This window comes from Natrix helvetica (assembly GCF_964273705.1).
Source record: "Natrix helvetica genome assembly, chromosome: 3".
NCBI classification, from domain to species: domain Eukaryota; kingdom Metazoa; phylum Chordata; class Lepidosauria; order Squamata; family Natricidae; genus Natrix; species Natrix helvetica.
In genome coordinates, this window is record NC_138549.1 from 103,105,669 (window position 1) to 103,129,118 (window position 23,450).

Below are 23,450 nucleotides of genomic sequence, written 5' to 3' on the forward strand. Positions count from 1 at the left end.
GGACTCAAAAAGTTGACCTTCTCCTAAATATATATAATGGCTTGAAATCCAATGGTGAAGTCGAATTCAAGAGGGCCTAACCGTAACCCTAAGTTGGTTTTTTCGCCCTATGGGATTTCTCCGTGTATTTCACCAGAAAGCATAGAAGGTGGGAACTCGAAATGTTGCCCCCTCCTAACCATATCTAAAGGCTAGGAATCCATTGGTGAGGTCGGCTTTCCCCTCTGAATTCAAGGGGGCCCAACCAAACCCAAAGTTGGTTTTTTCCCATTATGGGATTTCCCCATGTATTTCACCAGAAAGCATAGAAGGTGGGGACTCGAAAAGTTGCCCCCTCCTAACCATATCTAAAGGCTAGGAATCCATTGGTGAGGTCGGTTTTTCCCTCCGAATTCAAGGGGGCCTAACCCTAACCCTAAGTTGGTTTTTTCCCCCTATTGGATTTCCCCATGTATTTCACCGGAAAGCATAGAAGGTGGGGACTCGAAACGTTGACCCCCTCCTAACCATATCTAAAGGCGAGGAATCCATTGGTGAGGTCGGTTTTTACCTCCGAATTTAAGGGAGCCTAACCCTAACCCTAAGTTGGTTTTTTCCCCCTATGGGATTTCCCCATGTATTTCACCGGAAAGCATAGAAGGTGGGGACTCGAAAGGTTGACCCCCTCCTAACCATATCTAAAGGCTAGGAATAATAATAATAATAATAATAATAATAAATTTGGATTTATTAGCCGCTCCCTTTCCAAGTAGGACTCGGGGCGGCGTACAATGGAGCATAAAACATAAAAAATATATAACAACACCAAACGTACATACATACACAACATACCTACATACATACACGGAGGAGGAAACAAATTACATCAATAGACAGTTAAAAATCAACTTTAAAATACCCCAATTGTAAAAACCCAATAAAAATTAATATTTAAGGACAATTTAAAACAGTTTGGAGGAATGGGAAAATTACGATTGCGATTGAGCCAGGCCGGATAATTGAAAGAGGTGGGTCTTCAGCTGTACACGGAAGGAGCGGAGATCGGAAGTAATCCTGATGTCACGGGGGAGGTCATTCCACAGGGCTTGGCCCATCACAGAGAAGGCTCTGCTCCTGGGTGTCGCCCCCCGACACTGTTTGGCGGACGGCACCCGGAGAAGTCCCTCTCTGTGTGCGCGAATTGGTCGTAGGGATGTGTGGGGCAGGATGCGATCCTGCATATAACTAGGCCCTGTGCCATGGAGCGCTTTAAAGATCATAATCAAAACCTTGAAACGCACTCGGTAGACCACAGGCAGCCAGTGCAGCTCGCGCAGGAGAGGTGTTACAGGGGAGTATCTAGTCCTCCCCATAATCACCCGCGCGGCCGCGTTCTGGACCAACTGTAGTCTCCGAGTGCATCTCAAGGGAAGCCCCATGTAGAGAGCATTGCAGTAATCCAGGCGAGACGTCACTAGCGCATGGGTGACTGTGCGTAGGGCATCCCGGTCCAATAAGGGGCGCAATTGGCGCATCAGGCGAACCTGATGAAACGCCCCCCTTGCCACGGCTGTTACATGGTTGTCCATGGACAGCCGGGCATCCAGGAGGAATCCATTGGTGAGGTCGGTTTTTCCCTCTGAATTCAAGGGGGCCTAACCCTAACCCTAAGTTGGTTTTTTCCCCCTATTGGATTTCCCCATGTATTACAACGGAAAGCATAGAAGGTGCGGACTCGAAACGTTGACCCCCTCCTAACCATATCTAAAGGCTAGGAATCCATTGGTGAGGTCGATTTTTCCCTCTGAATTCAAGGGGGCCCAACCAAACCCAAAGTTGGTTTTTTCCCATTATGGGATTTCCCCATGTATTTCACCAGAAAGCATAGAAGGTGGGGACTCGAAAAGTTGCCCCCTCCTAACCATATCTAAAGGCTAGGAATCCATTGGTGAGGTCGGTTTTTCCCTCCGAATTCAAGGGGGCCTAACCCTAACCCTAAGTTGGTTTTTTCCCCCTATTGGATTTCCCCATGTATTTCACCGGAAAGCATAGAAGGTGGGGACTCGAAACGTTGACACCCTCCTAACCATATCTAAAGGCGAGGAATCCATTGGTCAGGTCGGTTTTTACCTCCGAATTTAAGGGAGCCTAACCCTAACCCTAAGTTGGTTTTTTCCCCCTATGGGATTTCCCCATGTATTTCACCGGAAAGCATAGAAGGTGGGGACTCGAAAGGTTCACCCCCTCCTAACCATATCTAAAGGCTAGGAATCCGTAGGTGAGGTCGGTTTTTACCTCCGCATTCAAGGGGGCCTAACCCTAACCCTAAGTTGGTTTTTTCCCCCCCTATGGGAGTTCCCCATGTATTTCACTGGAAAGCATAGAAGGTGGAGACTCGAAACGTTGACCCCCTCCTAACCATATCTAAAGGCTAGGAATCCATTGGTGAGGTCGGTTTTTCCCTCCGAATTCAAGGGGGCCTATCCCTAACCCTAAGTTGGTTTTTTCCCCTTATGGGATTTCCCCATGTATTTCTCCGGAAAGCATAGAAGGTGGGGAATCGAAACGTTGACCCCCTCCTAACTATATCTAAAGGCTAGGAATCCATTGCTGAGGTCGGTTTTTACCTCCGAATTCGAAGGGGCCTAACCCTAACCATAAGTTGGTTTTTTCCCCCTATGGGATTTCCCCATGTATTTCACCGGAAAGCATAGAAGGTGGGGACTCGAATCGTTGACTCCCTCCTAACCTTATCTAAAGGCTAGGAATCCGTAGGTGAGGTCGGTTTTTACCTCCGAATTCAAGGGAGCCTAACCCTAACCCTAAGTTGGTTTTTACCCCCTATGGGATTTCCCCATGTATTTCACCGGAAAGCATAGAAGGTGGGGACTCGAAAGGTTGACCCCCTCCTAACCATATCTAAAGGCTAGGAATCCATTGATGACGTCGTTTTTTCCCTCTGAATTCAAGGGGGCCCAACCCAACCCAAAGTTGGTTTTTTCCCATTATGGGATTTCCCCATGTATTTCACCGGAGAGCATAGAAGGTGGGGACTCGAAAAGTTGCCCCCTCCTAACCATATCCAAAAGCTAGGAATCCATTGGTGAGGTCGGTTTTTCCCTCCGAATTCAAGGGGGCCTAACCCTAACCCTAAGTTGTTTTTTCCCCCTATGGGATTTCCCCATGTATTTCACCGGAAAGCATAGAAGGTGGGGACTCGAAACGTTGACCCCCTCCTAACCATATCTAAAGGCTAGGAATCCATTGGTGAGGTCAGCTTTTCCCTCCGAATTCAAGGGGGCCTAACCCTAACCCTAAGTTGGTTTTTTCCCCCTATCGGATTTCCCCATATATTTCACCGGAAAGCATAGAAGGTTGAGACTCGAAACGTTGACCCCCTCCTAACCATATCTAAAGGTAGGAATCCATTGGTGAGGTCGGTTTTTACCTTCGAATTCGAAGGGGCCTAACCCTAACCCTAAGTTGGTTTTTTCCCCCTATGGGATTTCCCCATGTATTTCACCGGAAAGCATAGAAGGTGGGGACTCGAAACGTTGACCCCCTCCTAACCATATCTAAAGACTAGGAATCCATTGGTGAGGTCGGTTTTTCCCTCCGAATTCAAGGGGGCCTAACCCAAACCTAAGTTGTTTTTTTCCCCTTATGGGATTTCCCCATGTATTTCACCGGAAAGCATAGAAGGTGGGAACTCAAAATGTTGCCCCCTCCTAACCACATCTAAAGGCTAGGAATCCATTGGTGAGGTCGGCTTTTCCCTCTGAATTCAAGGGGGCCCAACCAAACGCAAAGTTAGTTTTTTCCCATTATGGGATTTCCCCATGTATTTCACCAGAAAGCATAGAAGGTGGGGACTCGAAAAGTTGCCCCCTCCTAACCATATCTAAAGGCTAGGAATCCATTGGTGAGGTCGGTTTTTCCCTCCGAATTCAAGGGGGCCTAACCCTAACCCTAAGTTGGTTTTTTCCCCCTATTGGATTTCCCCATGTATTTCACCGGAAAGCATAGAAGGTGGGGACTCGAAACGTTGACCCCCTCCTAACCATATCTAAAGGCTAGGAATCCATTGGTAAGGTCGGTTTTTACCTCCGAATTCAAGGGGGCCTAACCCTAACCCTAAGTTGGTTTTTTCCCCCCCTATGGGATTTCCCCATGTATTTCACTGGAAAGCATAGAAGGTGGAGACTCGAAACGTTGACCCCCTCCTAACCATATCTAAAGGCTAGGAATACATTGGTGAGGTCGGTTTTTCCCTCCGAATTCAAGGGAGCCTAACCCTAACCATAAGTTGGTTTTTTCCCCCTATGGGATTTCCCCATGTATTTCACCGGAAAGCATAGAAGGTGGGGACTCGAATCGTTGACTCCCTCCTAACCTTATCTAAAGGCTAGGAATCCGTAGGTGAGGTCGGTTTTTACCTCCGAATTCAAGGGAGCCTAACCCTAACCCTAAGTTGGTTTTTACCCCCTATGGGATTTCCCCATGTATTTCACCGGAAAGCATAGAAGGTGGGGACTCGAAAGGTTGACCCCCTCCTAACCATATCTAAAGGCTAGGAATCCATTGATGACATCGTTTTTTCCCTCTGAATTCAAGGGGGCCCAACCCAACCCAAAGTTGGTTTTTTCCCATTATGGGATTTCCCCATGTATTTCACGGGAGAGCATAGAAGGTGGGGACTCGAAAAGTTGCCCCCTCCTAACCATATCCAAAAGCTAGGAATCCATTGGTGAGGTCGGTTTTTCCCTCCGAATTCAAGGGGGCCTAACCCTAACCCTAAGTTGTTTTTTCCCCCTATGGGATTTCCCCATGTATTTCACCGGAAAGCATAGAAGGTGGGGACTCGAAACGTTGACCCCCTCCTAACCATATCTAAAGGCTAGGAATCCATTGGTGAGGTCAGCTTTTCCCTCCGAATTCAAGGGGGCCTAACCCTAACCCTAAGTTGGTTTTTTCCCCCTATCGGATTTCCCCATATATTTCACCGGAAAGCATAGAAGGTGGAGACTCGAAACGTTGACCCCCTCCTAACCATATCTAAAGGCTAGGAATACATTGGTGAGGTCGGTTTTTCCCTCCGAATTCAAGGGAGCCTAACCCTAACCATAAGTTGGTTTTTTCCCCCTATGGGATTTCCCCATGTATTTCACCGGAAAGCATAGAAGGTGGGGACTCGAATCGTTGACCCCCTCCTAACCATATCTAAAGGCTAGGAATCCATTGGTAAGGTCGGTTTTTACCTCCGAATTCAAGGGGGCCTAACCCTAACCCTAAGTTGGTTTTTTCCCCCCCTATGGGATTTCCCCATGTATTTCACCGGAAAGCATAGAAGGTGGGGACTCGAATCGTTGACCCCCTCCTAACCATATCTAAAGGCTAGGAATCCATTGGTGAGGTCGGTTTTTACCTTCGAATTCGAAGGGGCCTAACCCTAACCCTAAGTTGGTTTTTTCCCCCTATGGGATTTACCATGTATTTCACCGGAAAGCATAGAAGGTGGGGACTCGAAACGTTGACCCCCTCCTAACCATATCTAAAGGCTAGGAATCCATTGGTGAGGTCGGTTTTTCCCTCCGAATTCAAGGGGGCCTAACCCAAACCTAAGTTGGTTTTTTCCCCTTATGGGATTTCCCCATGTATTTCACCGGAAAGCATAGAAGGTGGGAACTCAAAAAGTTGCCCCCTCCTAACCATATCTAAAGGCTAGGAATCCATTGGTGAGGTCGGCTTTTCCCTCTGAATTCAAGGGGGCCCAACCAAACGCAAAGTTAGTTTTTTCCCATTATGGGATTTCCCCATGTATTTCACCAGAAAGCATAGAAGGTGGGGACTCGAAAAGTTGCCCCCTCCTAACCATATCTAAAGGCTAGGAATCCATTGGTGAGGTCGGTTTTTCCCTCCGAATTCAAGGGGGCCTAACCCTAACCCTAAGTTGGTTTTTTCCCCCTATTGGATTTCCCCATGTATTTCACCGGAAAGCATAGAAGGTGGGAACTCGAAACATTGACCCCCTCCTAACCATATCTAAAGGCTAGGAATCCATTGGTAAGGTCGGTTTTTACCTCCGAATTCAAGGGGGCCTAACCCTAACCCTAAGTTGGTTTTTCCCCCCCCTATGGGATTTCCCCATGTATTTCACTGGAAAGCATAGAAGGTGGAGACTCGAAACGTTGACCCCCTCCTAACCATATCTAAAGGCTAGGAATACATTGGTGAGGTCGGTTTTTCCCTCCGAATTCAAGGGGGCCTATCCCAGACCCTAAGTTGGTTTTTTCCCCCTATGGGATTTCCCCATGTATTTCACCGGAAAGCATAGAAGGTGGGGAATAGAAACGTTGACCCCCTCCTAACTATATCTAAAGGCTAGGAATCCATTGCTGAGGTCGGTTTTTACCTCCGAATTCGAAGGGGCCTAACCCTAACCATAAGTTCGTTTTTTCCCCCTATGGGATTTCCCCATGTATTTCACCGGAAAGCATAGAAGATGGGGACTCGAATCGTTGACTCCCTCCTAACCTTATCTAAAGGCTAGGAATCCGTAGGTGAGGTCGGTTTTTACCTCCGAATTCAAGGGAGCCTAACCCTAACCCTAAGTTGGTTTTTTCCCCCTATGGGATTTCCCCATGTATTTCACCGGAAAGCATAGAAGGTGGGGACTCGAAACGTTGACCCCCTCCTAACCATATCTAAAGGCTAGGAATCCATTGGTGAGGTCGGTTTTTCCCTCCGAATTCAAGGGGGCCTAACCCAAACCTAAGTTGGTTTTTTCCCCTTATGGGATTTCCCCATGTATTTCACCGGAAAGCATAGAAGGTGGGGACTCAAAAAGTTGACCTTCTCCTAAACATATATAATGGCTTGAAATCCAATGGTGAAGTCGAATTCAAGAGGGCCTAACCGTAACCCTAAGTTGGTTTTTTCGCCCTATGGGATTTCTCCGTGTATTTCACCAGAAAGCATAGAAGGTGGGAACTCGAAATGTTGCCCCCTCCTAAACATATCTAAAGGCTAGGAATCCATTGGTGAGGTCGGCTTTTCCCTCTGAATTCAAGGGGGCCCAACCAAACCCAAAGTTGGTTTTTTCCCATTATGGGATTTCCCCATGTATTTCACCAGAAAGCATAGAAGGTGGGGACTCGAAAAGTTGCCCCCTCCTAACCATATCTAAAGGCTAGGAATCCATTGGTAAGGTCGGTTTTTCCCTCCAAATTCAAGGGGGCCTAACCCTAACCCTAAGTTGGTTTTTTCCCCCTATTGGATTTCCCCATGTATTTCACCGGAAAGCATAGAAGGTGGGGACTCGAAACGTTGACCCCCTCCTAACCATATCTAAAGGCGAGGAATCCATTGGTGAGGTCGGTTTTTACCTCCGAATTTAAGGGAGCCTAACCCTAACCCTAAGTTGGTTTTTTCCCCCTATGGGATTTCCCCATGTATTTCACCGGAAAGCATAGAAGGTGGGGACTCGAAAGGTTGACCCCCTCCTAACCATATCTAAAGGCTAGGAATCCATTGGTGAGGTCGGTTTTTACCTCCGAATTCGAAGGGGCCTAACCCTAACCCTAAGTTGGTTTTTTCCCCCTATGGGATTTCCCCATGTATTTCACCGGAAAGCATAGAAGGTGGGGACTCGAAACGTTGACCCCCTCCTAACCATATCTAAAGGCTAGGAATCCATTGGTGAGGTCAGTTTTTCCCTCCGAATTCAAGGGGGCCTATCCCTAACCCTAAGTTGGTTTTTTCCCCCTATGGGATTTCCCCATGTATTTCACTGGAAAGCATAGAAGGTGGGGACTCGAAAGGTTGACCCCCTCCTAACCATATCTAAAGGCTAGGAATCCATTGGTGAGGTCGGTTTTTACCTCCGAATTCGAAGGGGCCTAACCCTAACCATAAGTTGGTTTTTTCCCCCTATGGGATTTCCCCATGTATTTCACCGGAAAGCATAGAAGGTGGGGACTCGAATCGTTGACTCCCTCCTAACCTTATCTAAAGGCTAGGAATCCGTAGGTGAGGTCGGTTTTTACCTCCGAATTCAAGGGAGCCTAACCCTAACCCTAAGTTGGTTTTTTCCCCCTATGGGATTTCCCCATGTATTTCACCGGAAAGCATAGAAGGTGGGGACTCGAAAGGTTGACCCACTCCTAACCATATCTAAAGGCTAGGAATCCATTGGTGAGGTCGGTTTTTCCCTCCGAATTCAAGGGGGCCTAACCCTAACCCTAAGTTGGTTTTTTCCCCCTATTGGTTTTCCCCATGTATTACACCGGAAAGCATAGAAGGTGCGGACTCGAAACATTGACCCCCTCCTAACCATATCTAAAGGCTAGGAATCCATTGGTGAGGTCGATTTTTCCCTCTGAATTCAAGGGGGCCCAACCAAACCCAAAGTTGGTTTTTTCCCATTATGGGATTTCCCCATGTATTTCACCAGAAAGCATAGAAGGTGGGGACTCGAAAAGTTGCCCCCTCCTAACCATATCTAAAGGCTAGGAATCCATTGGTGAGGTCAGTTTTTCCCTCCGTATTCAAGGGGGCCTATCCCTAACCCTAAGTTGGTTTTTTCCCCCTATGGGATTTCCCCATGTATTTCACCGGAAAGCATAGAAGGTGGGGACTCGAAAGGTTGACCCCCTCCTAACCATATCTAAAGGCTAGGAATCCATTGATGACGTCGTTTTTTCCCTCTGAATTCAAGGGGGCCCAACCCAACCCAAAGTTGGTTTTTTCCCATTATGGGATTTCCCCATGTATTTCACCGGAGAGCATAGAAGGTGGGGACTCGAAAAGTTGCCCCCTCCTAACCATATCCAAAAGCTAGGAATCCATTGGTGAGGTCGGTTTTTCCCTCCGAATTCAAGGGGGCCTAACCCTAACCCTAAGTTGTTTTTTCCCCCTATGGGATTTCCCCATGTATTTCACCGGAAAGCATAGAAGGTGGGGACTCGAAACGTTGACCCCCTCCTAACCATATCTAAAGGCTAGGAATCCATTGGTGAGGTCAGCTTTTCCCTCCGAATTCAAGGGGGCCTAACCCTAACCCTAAGTTGGTTTTTTCCCCCTATCGGATTTCCCCATATATTTCACCGGAAAGCATAGAAGGTGGAGACTCGAAACGTTGACCCCCTCCTAACCATATCTAAAGGTAGGAATCCATTGGTGAGGTCGGTTTTTACCTTCGAATTCGAAGGGGCCTAACCCTAACCCTAAGTTGGTTTTTTCCCCCTATGGGATTTACCATGTATTTCACCGGAAAGCATAGAAGGTGGGGACTCGAAACGTTGATCCCCTCCTAACCATATCTAAAGGCTAGGAATCCATTGGTGAGGTCGGTTTTTCCCTCCGAATTCAAGGGGGCCTAACCCAAACCTAAGTTGGTTTTTTCCCCTTATGGGATTTCCCCATGTATTTCACCGGAAAGCATAGAAGGTGGGAACTCAAAATGTTGCCCCCTCCTAACCATATCTAAAGGCTAGGAATCCATTGGTGAGGTCGGCTTTTCCCTCTGAATTCAAGGGGGCCCAACCAAACGCAAAGTTAGTTTTTTCCCATTATGGGATTTCCCCATGTATTTCACCAGAAAGCATAGAAGGTGGGGACTCGAAAAGTTGCCCCCTCCTAACCATATCTAAAGGCTAGGAATCCATTGGTGAGGTCGGTTTTTCCCTCCGAATTCAAGGGGGCCTAACCCTAACCCTAAGTTGGTTTTTTCTCCCTATTGGATTTCCCCATGTATTTCACCGGAAAGCATAGAAAGTGGGAACTCGAAACGTTGACCCCCTCCTAACCATATCTAAAGGCTAGGAATCCATTGGTAAGGTCGGTTTTTACCTCCGAATTCAAGGGGGCCTAACCCTAACCCTAAGTTGGTTTTTTCCCCCCCTATGGGATTTCCCCATGTATTTCACCGGAAAGCATAGAAGATGGGGACTCGAATCGTTGACTCCCTCCTAACCTTATCTAAAGGCTAGGAATCCGTAGGTGAGGTCGGTTTTTACCTCCGAATTCAAGGGAGCCTAACCCTAACCCTAAGTTGGTTTTTTCCCCCTATGGGATTTCCCCATGTATTTCACCGGAAAGCATAGAAGGTGGGGACTCGAAATGTTGACCCCCTCCTAACCATATCTAAAGGCTAGGAATCCATTGGTGAGGTCGGTTTTTCCCTCCGAATTCAAGGGGGCCTAACCCAAACCTAAGTTGGTTTTTTCCCCTTATGGGATTTCCCCATGTATTTCACCGGAAAGCATAGAAGGTGGGGACTCAAAAAGTTGACCTTCTCCTAAACATATATAATGGCTTGAAATCCAATGGTGAAGTCGAATTCAAGAGGGCCTAACCGTAACCCTAAGTTGGTTTTTTCGCCCTATGGGATTTCTCCGTGTATTTCACCAGAAAGCATAGAAGGTGGGAACTCGAAATGTTGCCCCCTCCTAACCATATCTAAAGGCTAGGAATCCATTGGTGAGGTCGGCTTTTCCCTCTGAATTCAAGGGGGCCCAACCAAACCCAAAGTTGGTTTTTTCCCATTATGGGATTTCCCCATGTATTTCACCAGAAAGCATAGAAGGTGGGGACTCGAAAAGTTGCCCCCTCCTAACCATATCTAAAGGCTAGGAATCCATTGGTGAGGTCGGTTTTTCCCTCCAAATTCAAGGGGGCCTAACCGTAACCCTAAGTTGGTTTTTTCGCCCTATTGGATTTCCCCATGTATTTCACCGGAAAGCATAGAAGGTGGGGACTCGAAACGTTGACCCCCTCCTAACCATATCTAAAGGCGAGGAATCCATTGGTGAGGTCGGTTTTTACCTCCGAATTTAAGGGAGCCTAACCCTAACCCTAAGTTGGTTTTTTCCCCCTATGGGATTTCCCCATGTATTTCACCGGAAAGCATAGAAGGTGGGGACTCGAAAGGTTGACCCCCTCCTAACCATATCTAAAGGCTAGGAATCCATTGGTGAGGTCGGTTTTTACCTCCGAATTCGAAGGGGCCTAACCCTAACCCTAAGTTGGTTTTTTCCCCCTATGGGATTTCCCCATGTATTTCACCGGAAAGCATAGAAGGTGGGGACTCGAAACGTTGACCCCCTCCTAACCATATCTAAAGGCTAGGAATCCATTGGTGAGGTCAGTTTTTCCCTCCGAATTCAAGGGGGCCTATCCCTAACCCTAAGTTGGTTTTTTCCCCCTATGGGATTTCCCCATGTATTTCACTGGAAAGCATAGAAGGTGGGGACTCGAAAGGTTGACCCCCTCCTAACCATATCTAAAGGCTAGGAATCCATTGGTGAGGTTGGTTTTTACCTCCGAATTCGAAGGGGCCTAACCCTAACCATAAGTTGGTTTTTTCCCCCTATGGGATTTCCCCATGTATTTCACCGGAAAGCATAGAAGGTGGGGACTCGAATCGTTGACTCCCTCCTAACCTTATATAAAGGCTAGGAATCCGTAGGTGAGGTCGGTTTTTACCTCCGAATTCAAGGGAGCCTAACCCTAACCCTAAGTTGGTTTTTTCCCCCTATGGGATTTCCCCATGTATTTCACCGGAAAGCATAGAAGGTGGGGACTCGAAAGGTTGACCCACTCCTAACCATATCTAAAGGCTAGGAATCCATTGGTGAGGTCGGTTTTTCCCTCCGAATTCAAGGGGGCCTAACCCTAACCCTAAGTTGGTTTTTTCCCCCTATTGGTTTTCCCCATGTATTACACCGGAAAGCATAGAAGGTGCGGACTCGAAACATTGACCCCCTCCTAACCATATCTAAAGGCTAGGAATCCATTGGTGAGGTTGATTTTTCCCTCTGAATTCAAGGGGGCCCAACCAAACCCAAAGTTGGTTTTTTCCCATTATGGGATTTCCCCATGTATTTCACCAGAAAGCATAGAAGGTGGGGACTCGAAAAGTTGCCCCCTCCTAACCATATCTAAAGGCTAGGAATCCATTGGTGAGGTCAGTTTTTCCCTCCGAATTCAAGGGGGCCTATCCCTAACCCTAAGTTGGTTTTTTCCCCCTATGGGATTTCCCCATGTATTTCACTGGAAAGCATAGAAGGTGGGGACTCGAAACGTTGACCCCCTCCTAACCATATCTAAAGGCTAGGAATACATTGGTGAGGTCGGTTTTTCCCTCCGAATTCAAGGGGGCCTATCCCTAACCCTAAGTTGGTTTTTTCCCCCTATGGGATTTCCCCATGTATTTCACCGGAAAGCATAGAAGGTGGGGAATCGAAACGTTGACCCCCTCCTAACTATATCTAAAGGCTAGGAATCCATTGCTGAGGTCGGTTTTTACCTCCGAATTCGAAGGGGCCTAACCCTAACCATAAGTTGGTTTTTTCCCCCTATGGGATTTCCCCATGTATTTCACCGGAAAGCATAGAAGGTGGGGACTCGAATCGTTGACTCCCTCCTAACCTTATCTAAAGGCTAGGAATCCGTAGGTGAGGTCGGTTTTTACCTCCGAATTCAAGGGAGCCTAACCCTAACCCTAAGTTGGTTTTTTCCCCCTATGGGATTTCCCCATGTATTTCACCGGAAAGCATAGAAGGTGGGGACTCGAAAGGTTGACCCCCTCCTAACCATATCTAAAGGCTAGGAATCCATTGATGAGGTCGTTTTTTCCCTCTGAATTCAAGGGGGCCCAACCCAACCCAAAGTTGGTTTTTTCCCATTATGCGATTTCCCCATGTATTTCACCGGAGAGCATAGAAGGTGGGGACTCGAAACGTTGACCCCCTCCTAACCATATCTAAAGGCTAGGAATCCATTGGTGAGGTCAGTTTTTCCCTCCGAATTCAAGGGGGCCTATCCCTAACCCTAAGTTGGTTTTTTCCCCCTATGGGATTTCCCCATGTATTTCACTGGAAAGCATAGAAGGTGGGGACTCGAAAGGTTGACCCCCTCCTAACCATATCTAAAGGCTAGGAATCCATTGGTGAGGTCGGTTTTTACCTCCGAATTCGAAGGGGCCTAACCCTAACCCTAAGTTGGTTTTTTCCCCCTATGGGATTTCCCCATGTATTTCACCGGAAAGCATAGAAGGTGGGGACTCGAAACGTTGACCCCCTCCTAACCATATCTAAAGGCTAGGAATCCATTGGTGAGGTCAGTTTTTCCCTCCGAATTCAAGGGGGCCTATCCCTAACCCTAAGTTGGTTTTTTCCCCCTATGGGATTTCCCCATGTATTTCACTGGAAAGCATAGAAGGTGGGGACTCGAAAGGTTGACCCCCTCCTAACCATATCTAAAGGCTAGGAATCCATTGGTGAGGTTGGTTTTTACCTCCGAATTCGAAGGGGCCTAACCCTAACCATAAGTTGGTTTTTTCCCCCTATGGGATTTCCCCATGTATTTCACCGGAAAGCATAGAAGGTGGGGACTCGAATCGTTGACTCCCTCCTAACCTTATATAAAGGCTAGGAATCCGTAGGTGAGGTCGGTTTTTACCTCCGAATTCAAGGGAGCCTAACCCTAACCCTAAGTTGGTTTTTTCCCCCTATGGGATTTCCCCATGTATTTCACCGGAAAGCATAGAAGGTGGGGACTCGAAAGGTTGACCCACTCCTAACCATATCTAAAGGCTAGGAATCCATTGGTGAGGTCGGTTTTTCCCTCCGAATTCAAGGGGGCCTAACCCTAACCCTAAGTTGGTTTTTTCCCCCTATTGGTTTTCCCCATGTATTACACCGGAAAGCATAGAAGGTGCGGACTCGAAACATTGACCCCCTCCTAACCATATCTAAAGGCTAGGAATCCATTGGTGAGGTTGATTTTTCCCTCTGAATTCAAGGGGGCCCAACCAAACCCAAAGTTGGTTTTTTCCCATTATGGGATTTCCCCATGTATTTCACCAGAAAGCATAGAAGGTGGGGACTCGAAAAGTTGCCCCCTCCTAACCATATCTAAAGGCTAGGAATCCATTGGTGAGGTCAGTTTTTCCCTCCGAATTCAAGGGGGCCTATCCCTAACCCTAAGTTGGTTTTTTCCCCCTATGGGATTTCCCCATGTATTTCACTGGAAAGCATAGAAGGTGGGGACTCGAAACGTTGACCCCCTCCTAACCATATCTAAAGGCTAGGAATACATTGGTGAGGTCGGTTTTTCCCTCCGAATTCAAGGGGGCCTATCCCTAACCCTAAGTTGGTTTTTTCCCCCTATGGGATTTCCCCATGTATTTCACCGGAAAGCATAGAAGGTGGGGAATCGAAACGTTGACCCCCTCCTAACTATATCTAAAGGCTAGGAATCCATTGCTGAGGTCGGTTTTTACCTCCGAATTCGAAGGGGCCTAACCCTAACCATAAGTTGGTTTTTTCCCCCTATGGGATTTCCCCATGTATTTCACCGGAAAGCATAGAAGGTGGGGACTCGAATCGTTGACTCCCTCCTAACCTTATCTAAAGGCTAGGAATCCGTAGGTGAGGTCGGTTTTTACCTCCGAATTCAAGGGAGCCTAACCCTAACCCTAAGTTGGTTTTTTCCCCCTATGGGATTTCCCCATGTATTTCACCGGAAAGCATAGAAGGTGGGGACTCGAAAGGTTGACCCCCTCCTAACCATATCTAAAGGCTAGGAATCCATTGATGAGGTCGTTTTTTCCCTCTGAATTCAAGGGGGCCCAACCCAACCCAAAGTTGGTTTTTTCCCATTATGCGATTTCCCCATGTATTTCACCGGAGAGCATAGAAGGTGGGGACTCGAAAAGTTGCCCCCTCCTAACCATATCCAAAAGCTAGGAATCCATTGGTGAGGTCGGTTTTTCCCTCCGAATTCAAGGGGGCCTAACCCTAACCCTAAGTTGTTTTTTCCCCCTATGGGATTTCACCATGTATTTCACCGGAAAGCATAGAAGGTGGGGACTCGAAACGTTGACCCCCTCCTAACCATATCTAAAGGCTAGGAATCCATTGGTGAGGTCAGCTTTTCCCTCCGAATTCAAGGGGGCCTAACCCTAACCCTAAGTTGGTTTTTCCCCCCTATCGGATTTCACCATATATTTCACCGGAAAGCATAGAAGGTGGAGACTCGAAACGTTGACCCCCTCCTAACCATATCTAAAGGCTAGGAATCCATTGGTGAGGTCGGTTTTTACCTTCGAATTCGAAGGGGCCTAACCCTAACCCTAAGTTGGTTTTTTCCCCCTATGGGATTTCCCCATGTATTTCACCGGAAAGCATAGAACGTGGGGACTCGAAACGTTGACCCCCTCCTAACCATATCTAAAGGCTAGGAATCCATTGGTGAGGTCGGTTTTTCCCTCCGAATTCAAGGGGGCCTAACCCAAACCTAAGTTGGTTTTTTCCCCTTATGGGATTTCCCCATGTATTTCACCGGAAAGCATAGAAGGTGGGGACTCAAAAAGTTGACCTTCTCCTAAACATATATAATGGCTTGAAATCCAATGGTGAAGTCGAATTCAAGAGGGCCTAACCGTAACCCTAAGTTGGTTTTTTCGCCCTATGGGATTTCTCCGTGTATTTCACCAGAAAGCATAGAAGGTGGGAACTCGAAATGTTGCCCCCTCCTAACCATATCTAAAGGCTAGGAATCCATTGGTGAGGTCGGCTTTTCCCTCTGAATTCAAGGGGGCACAACCAAACCCAAACTTGGTTTTTTCCCATTATGGGATTTCCCCATGTATTTCACCAGAAAGCATAGAAGGTGGGGACTCGAAAAGTTGCCCCCTCCTAACCATATCTAAAGGCTAGGAATCCATTGGTGAGGTCGGTTTTTCCCTCCAAATTCAAGGGGGCCTAACCCTAACCCTAAGTTGGTTTTTTCCCCCTATTGGATTTCCCCATGTATTTCACCGGAAAGCATAGAAGGTGGGGACTCGAAACGTTGACCCCCTCCTAACCATATCTAAAGGCGAGGAATCCATTGGTGAGGTCGGTTTTTACCTCCGAATTTAAGGGAGCCTAACCCTAACCCTAAGTTGGTTTTTTCCCCCTATGGGATTTCCCAATGTATTTCACCGGAAAGCATAGAAGGTGGGGACTCGAAAGGTTGACCCCCTCCTAACCATATCTAAAGGCTAGGAATCCATTGGTGAGGTCGGTTTTTACCTCCGAATTCGAAGGGGCCTAACCCTAACCCTAAGTTGGTTTTTTCCCCCTATGGGATTTCCCCATGTATTTCACCGGAAAGCATAGAAAGTGGGGACTCGAAACGTTGACCCCCTCCTAACCATATCTAAAGGCTAGGAATCCATTGGTGAGGTCAGTTTTTCCCTCCGAATTCAAGGGGGCCTATCCCTAACCCTAAGTTGGTTTTTTCCCCCTATGGGTTTCCCCATGTATTTCACTGGAAAGCATAGAAGGTGGGGACTCGAAAGGTTGACCCCCTCCTAACCATATCTAAAGGCTAGGAATCCATTGGTGAGGTCGGTTTTTACCTCCGAATTCGAAGGGGCCTAACCCTAACCATAAGTTGGTTTTTTCCCCCTATGGGATTTCCCCATGTATTTCACCGGAAAGCATAGAAGGTGGGGACTCGAATCGTTGACTCCCTCCTAACCTTATCTAAAGGCTAGGAATCCGTAGGTGAGGTCGGTTTTTACCTCCGAATTCAAGGGAGCCTAACCCTAACCCTAAGTTGGTTTTTTCCCCCTATGGGATTTCCCCATGTATTTCACCGGAAAGCATAGAAGGTGGGGACTCGAAAGGTTGACCCCCTCCTAACCATATCTAAAGGCTAGGAATCCATTGGTGAGGTCGGTTTTTCCCTCCGAATTCAAGGGGGCCTAACCCTAACCCTAAGTTGGTTTTTTCCCCCTATTGGATTTCCCCATGTATTACACCGGAAAGCATAGAAGGTGCGGACTCGAAACGTTGACCCCCTCCTAACCATATCTAAAGGCTAGGAATCCATTGGTGAGGTCGATTTTTCCCTCTGAATTCAAGGGGGCCCAACCAAACCCAAAGTTGGTTTTTTCCCATTATGGGATTTCCCCATGTATTTCACCAGAAAGCATAGAAGGTGGGGACTCGAAACGTTGACCCCCTCCTAACCATATCTAAAGGCGAGGAATCCATTGGTGAGGTCGGTTTTTACCTCCGAATTTAAGGGAGCCTAACCCTAACCCTAAGTTGGTTTTTTCCCCCTATGGGATTTCCCCATGTATTTCACCGGAAAGCATAGAAGGTGGGGACTCGAAAGGTTGACCCCCTCCTAACCATATCTAAAGGCTAGGAATCCATTGGTGAGGCCGGTTTTTACCTCCGAATTCGAAGGGGCCTAACCCTAACCCTAAGTTGGTTTTTTCCCCCTATGGGATTTCCCCATGTATTTCACCAGAAAGCATAGAAGGTGGGGACTCGAAACGTTGACCCCCTCCTAACCATATCTAAAGGCGAGGAATCCATTGGTGAGGTCGGTTTTTACCTCCGAATTTAAGGGAGCCTAACCCTAACCCTAAGTTGGTTTTTTCCCCCTATGGGATTTCCCCATGTATTTCACCGGAAAGCATAGAAGGTGGGGACTCGAAAGGTTGACCCCCTCCTAACCATATCTAAAGGCTAGGAATCCATTGGTGAGGTCGGTTTTTACCTCCGAATTCGAAGGGGCCTAACCCTAACCCTAAGTTGGTTTTTTCCCCCTATGGGATTTCCCCATGTATTTCACTGGAAAGCATAGAAGGTGGGGACTCGAAAGGTTGACCCCCTCCTAACCATATCTAAAGGCTAGTAATCCGTAGGTGAGGTCGGTTTTTACCTCCGAATTCAAGGGAGCCTAACCCTAACCCTAAGTTGTTTTTTCCCCCTATGGGATTTCCCCATGTATTTCACCGGAAAGCATAGAAGGTGGGGACTCGAAACGTTGACCCCCTCCTAACCATATCTAAAGGCTAGGAATCCATTGGTGAGGTCAGCTTTTCCCTCCGAATTCAAGGGGGCCTAACCGTAACCCTAAGTTGGTTTTTTCCCCCTATCGGATTTCCCCATATATTTCACCGGAAAGCATAGAAGGTGGAGACTCGAAACGTTGACCCCCTCCTAACCATATCTAAAGGCTAGGAATCCATTGGTGAGGTCGGTTTTTACCTTCGAATTCGAAGGGGCCTAACCCTAACCCTAAGTTGGTTTTTTCCCCCTATGGGATTTCCCCATGTATTTCACCGGAAAGCATAGAAGGTGGGGACTCGAAACGTTGACCCCCTCCTAACCATATCTAAAGGCTAGGAATCCATTGGTGAGGTCGGTTTTTCCCTCCGAATTCAAGGGGGCCTAACCCAAACCTAAGTTGGTTTTTTCCCCTTATGGGATTTCCCCATGTATTTCACCGGAAAGCATAGAAGGTGGGAACTCAAAATGTTGCCCCCTCCTAACCATATCTAAAGGCTAGGAATCCATTGGTGAGGTCGGTTTTTCCCTCCGAATTCAAGGGGGCCTAACCCAAACCTAAGTTGGTTTTTTCCCCTTATGGGATTTCCCCATGTATTTCACCGGAAAGCATAGAAGGTGGGGACTCGAAACGTTGACCCCCTCCTAACCATATCTAAAGGCTAGGAATCCATTGGTGAGGTCGGTTTTTACCTTCGAATTCGAAGGGGCCTAACCCTAACCCTAAGTTGGTTTTTTCCCCCTATGGGATTTCCCCATGTATTTCACCGGAAAGCATAGAAGGTGGGGACTCGAAACGTTGACCCCCTCCTAACCATATCTAAAGGCTAGGAATCCATTGGTGAGGTCGGTTTTTCCCGCCGAATTCAAGGGGGCCTAACCCAAACCTAAGTTGGTTTTTTCCCCTTATGGGATTTCCCCATGTATTTCACCGGAAAGCATAGAAGGTGCGAACTCAAAATGTTGCCCCCTCCTAACCATATCTAAAGGCTAGGAATCCATTGGTGAGGTCGGTTTTTCCCTCCGAATTCAAGAGGGCCTATCCCTAACCCTAAGTTGGTTTTTTCCCCCTATGGGGTTTCCCCATGTATTTCACCGGAAAGCATAGAAGGTGGGGAATCGAAACATTGACCCCCTCCTAACTATATCTAAAGGCTAGGAATCCATTGCTGAGGTCGGTTTTTACCTCCGAATTCGAAGGGGCCTAACCCTAACCATAAGTTGGTTTTTTCCCCCTATGGGATTTCCCCATGTATTTCACCGGAAAGCATAGAAGGTGGGGACTCGAATCGTTGACTCCCTCCTAACCTTATCTAAAGGCTAGGAATCCGTAGGTGAGGTCGGTTTTTACCTCCGAATTCAAGGGAGCCTAACCCTAACCCTAAGTTGGTTTTTTCCCCCTATGGGATTTCCCCATGTATTTCACCGGAAAGCATAGAAGGTGGGGACTCGAAACGTTGACCCCCTCCTAACCATATCTAAAGGCTAGGAATCCATTGGTGAGGTCGGTTTTTCCCTCCGAATTCAAGGGGGCCTAACCCAAACCTAAGTTGGTTTTTTCCCCTTATGGGATTTCACCATGTATTTCACCGGAAAGCATAGAAGGTGGGGACTCAAAAAGTTGACCTTCTCCTAAACATATATAATGGCTTGAAATCCAATGGTGAAGTCGAATTCAAGAGGGCCTAACCGTAACCCTAAGTTGGTTTTTTCGCCCTATGGGATTTCTCCGTGTATTTCACCAGAAAGCATAGAAGGTGGGAACTCGAAATGTTGCCCCCTCCTAGCCATATCTAAAGGCTAGGAATCCATTGGTGAGGTCGGCTTTCCCCTCTGAATTCAAGGGGGCCCAACCAAACCCAAAGTTGGTTTTTTCCCATTATGGGATTTCCCCATGTATTTCACCAGAAAGCATAGAAGGTGGGGACTCGAAAAGTTGCCCCCTCCTAACCATATCTAAAGGCTAGGAATCCATTGGTGAGGTCGGTTTTTCCCTCCAAATTCAAGGGGGCCTAACCCTAACCCTAAGTTGGTTTTTTCCCCCTATTGGATTTCCCCATGTATTTCACCGGAAAGCATAGAAGGTGGGGACTCGAAACGTTGACCCCCTCCTAACCATATCTAAAGGCGAGGAATCCATTGGTGAGGTCGGTTTTTACCTCCAAATTTAAGGGAGCCTAACCCTAACCCTAAGTTGGTTTTTTCCCCCTATGGGATTTCCCCATGTATTTCACCGGAAAGCATAGAAGGTGGGGACTCGAAAGGTTGACCCCCTCCTAACCATATCTAAAGGCTAGGAATCCATTGGTGAGGTCGGTTTTTACCTCCGAATTCGAAGGGGCCTAACCCTAACCCTAAGTTGGTTTTTCCCCCCTATGGGATTTCCCCATGTATTTCACCGGAAAGCATAGAAGGTGGGGACTCGAAACGTTGACCCCCTCCTAACCATATCTAAAGGCTAGGAATCCATTGGTGAGGTCAGTTTTTCCCTCCGAATTCAAGGGGGCCTATCCCTAACCCTAAGTTGGTTTTTTCCCCCTATGGGATTTCCCCATGTATTTCACTGGAAAGCATAGAAGGTGGGGACTCGAAAGGTTGACGCCCTCCTAACCATATCTAAAGGCTAGGAATCCATTGGTGAGGTCGGTTTTTACCTCCGAATTCGAAGGGGCCTAACCCTAACCATAAGTTGGTTTTTTCCCCCTATGGGATTTCCCCATGTATTTCACCGGAAAGCATAGAAGGTGGGGACTCGAATCGTTGGCTCCCTCCTAACCTTATCTAAAGGCTAGGAATCCGTAGGTGAGGTCGGTTTTTACCTCCGAATTCAAGGGAGCCTAACCCTAACCCTAAGTTGGTTTTTTCCCCCTATGGGATTTCCCCATGTATTTCACCGGAAAGCATAGAAGGTGCGGACTCGAAACATTGACCCCCTCCTAACCATATCTAAAGGCTAGGAATCCATTGGTGAGGTCGATTTTTCCCTCTGAATTCAAGGGGGCCCAACCAAACCCAAAGTTGGTTTTTTCCCATTATGGGATTTCCCCATGTATTTCACCAGAAAGCATAGAAGGTGGGGACTCGAAAAGTTGCCCCCTCCTAACCATATCTAAAGGCTAGGAATCCATTGGTGATGTCAGTTTTTCCCTCCGAATTCAAGGGGGCCTATCCCTAACCCTAAGTTGGTTTTTTCCCCCTATGGGATTTCCCCATGTATTTCACTGGAAAGCATAGAAGGTGGGGACTCGAAAGGTTGACCCCCTCCTAACCATATCTAAAGGCTAGGAATCCATTGGTGAGGTCGGTTTTTACCTCCGAATTCGAAGGGGCCTAACCCTAACCATAAGTTGGTTTTTTCCCCCTATTGGATTTCCCCATGTATTTCACCGGAAAGCATAGAAGGTGGGGACTCGAAACGTTGACCCCTCCTAACCATATCTAAAGGCTAGGAATCCATTGGTGAGGTCGGTTTTTACCTCCGAATTCAAGGGGGCCTAACCCTAACCCTAAGTTGGTTTTTTCCCCCCCTATGGGATTTCCCCATGTATTTCACTGGAAAGCATAGAAGGTGGAGACTCGAAACGTTGACCCCCTCCTAACCTTATCTAAAGGCTAGGAATCCGTAGGTGAGGTCGGTTTTTACCTCCGAATTCAAGGGAGCCTAACCCTAACCCTAAGTTGGTTTTTTCCTCCTATGGGATTTCCCCATGTATTTCACCGGAAAGCATAGAAGGTGGGGACTCGAAAGGTTGACCCCCTCCTAACCATATCTAAAGGCTAGGAATCCATTGGTGAGGTCGATTTTTCCCTCTGAATTCAAGGGGGCCCAACCAAACCCAAAGTTGGTTTTTTCCCATTATGGGATTTCCCCATGTATTTCACCGGAAAGCATAGAAGGTGGGGACTCGAAACGTTGACACCCTCCTAACCATATCTAAAGGCTAGGAATCCATTGGTGAGGTCGGTTTTTACCTCCGAATTCAAGGGGGCCTAACCCTAACCCTAAGTTGGTTTTTCCCCCCCTATGGGATTTCCCCATGTATTTCACTGGAAAGCATAGAAGGTGGAGACTCGAAACGTTGACCCCCTCCTAACCATATCTAAAGGCTAGGAATACATTGGTGAGGTCAGTTTTTCCCTCCGAATTCAAGGGGGCCTATCCCTAACCCTAAGTTGGTTTTTTCCCCCTATGGGATTTCCCCATGTATTTCACCGGAAAGCATAGAAGGTGGGGAATCGAAACGTTGACCCCCTCCTAACTATATCTAAAGGCTAGGAATCAATTGCTGAGGTCGGTTTTTACCTCCGAATTCGAAGGGGCCTAACCCTAACCATAAGTTGGTTTTTTCCCCCTATGGGATTTCCCCATGTATTTCACCGGAAAGCATAGAAGGTGGGGACTCGAATCGTTGACTCCCTCCTAACCTTATCTAAAGGCTAGGAATCCGTAGGTGAGGTCGGTTTTTACCTCCGAATTCAAGGGAGCCTAACCCTAACCCTAAGTTGGTTTTTTCCCCCTATGGGATTTCCCCATGTATTTCACCGGAAAGCATAGAAGGTGGGGACTCGAAAGGTTGACCCCCTCCTAACCATATCTAAAGGCTAGGAATCCATTGATGAGGTCGTTTTTTCCCTCTGAATTCAAGGGGGCCCAACCCAACCCAAAGTTGGTTTTTTCCCATTATGCGATTTCCCCATGTATTTCACCGGAGAGCATAGAAGGTGGGGACTCGAAAAGTTGCCCCCTCCTAACCATATCCAAAAGCTAGGAATCCATTGGTGAGGTCGGTTTTTCCCTCCGAATTCAAGGGGGCCTAACCCTAACCCTAAGTTGTTTTTTCCCCCTATGGGATTTCACCATGTATTTCACCGGAAAGCATAGAAGGTGGGGACTCGAAACGTTGACCCCCTCCTAACCATATCTAAAGGCTAGGAATCCATTGGTGAGGTCAGCTTTTCCCTCCGAATTCAAGGGGGCCTAACCCTAACCCTAAGTTGGTTTTTCCCCCCTATCGGATTTCCCCATATATTTCACCGGAAAGCATAGAAGGTGGAGACTCGAAACGTTGACCCCCTCCTAACCATATCTAAAGGCTAGGAATCCATTGGTGAGGTCGGTTTTTACCTTCGAATTCGAAGGGGCCTAACCCTAACCCTAAGTTGGTTTTTTCCCCCTATGGGATTTCCCCATGTATTTCACCGGAAAGCATAGAAGGTGGGGACTCGAAACGTTGACCCCCTCCTAACCATATCTAAAGGCTAGGAATCCATTGGTGAGGTCGGTTTTTCCCTCCGAATTCAAGGGGGCCTAACCCAAACCTAAGTTGGTTTTTTCCCCTTATGGGATTTCCCCATGTATTTCACCGGAAAGCATAGAAGGTGGGGACTCAAAAAGTTGACCTTCTCCTAAACATATATAATGGCTTGAAATCCAATGGTGAAGTCGAATTCAAGAGGGCCTAACCGTAACCCTAAGTTAGTTTTTTCGCCCTATGGGATTTCTCCGTGTATTTCACCAGAAAGCATAGAAGGTGGGAACTCGAAATGTTGCCCCCTCCTAACCATATCTAAAGGCTAGGAATCCATTGGTGAGGTCGGCTTTTCCCTCTGAATTCA